We start from the raw sequence: 688 nt of genomic DNA on the forward strand, positions 1-688 counted from the left end.
AGAAAGAAGGGGCTGACGGTTCGGCTCCCCGCGCCGTAGACCTAGCCTAGGCCCAAGTTCCGAGGTTCGTGCGAACGTGACACGTGGACACTAGGGCTGACGACACCCGCCGACGACGTTTTCCTTGTCCCGTTCTGTTGATCAACCTTGGATAGTTTGACCCGGACCCGATCTTACAGCCCGGACTTTTTCCTCAGCGATCGTAAAAGACCGGGCTGGGGGGCTAGATGATAGGGCTAAAATCCGGTCTCCGTATCCCGATCTCTCTCTCTGAAAAAGGACTCAGCCAGGCCCTTAGATTCTATTCCCGGTCTGACGAGCCTTGTACAATACACTCCGGGTCGCCGCGGCAACCCGGGCGGGATTCGAAGTGGGGGTCTCATATCCACCTATCATAAGCGCATTGGACCGATAGCGTGACCGGTGCATGTCTGCCACGTGTCCTGCATGCAGCCCGACCGGAGTAGGCCTGGCCATATCCGCTATAAAAGGCACATTTAATGTAGAGAGAGGGGGGCTTTTGCTGGGACCTCTGGAACAGCAGCTAAAGAGACCGGGAGCCGCTGACCCACTGTCACGGAGCTCGGTCACACTTAGAGTATTTTTTCCTGTACTCTACCATATATTAATACGAATATACTCTTCCGTATTATTCCGTATCAGGTTTTAATTGAGAGGGGTAAAGGAT

This window comes from Ipomoea triloba, chromosome 5 (assembly GCF_003576645.1).
Source record: "Ipomoea triloba cultivar NCNSP0323 chromosome 5, ASM357664v1".
Classification (NCBI taxonomy): domain Eukaryota; kingdom Viridiplantae; phylum Streptophyta; class Magnoliopsida; order Solanales; family Convolvulaceae; genus Ipomoea; species Ipomoea triloba.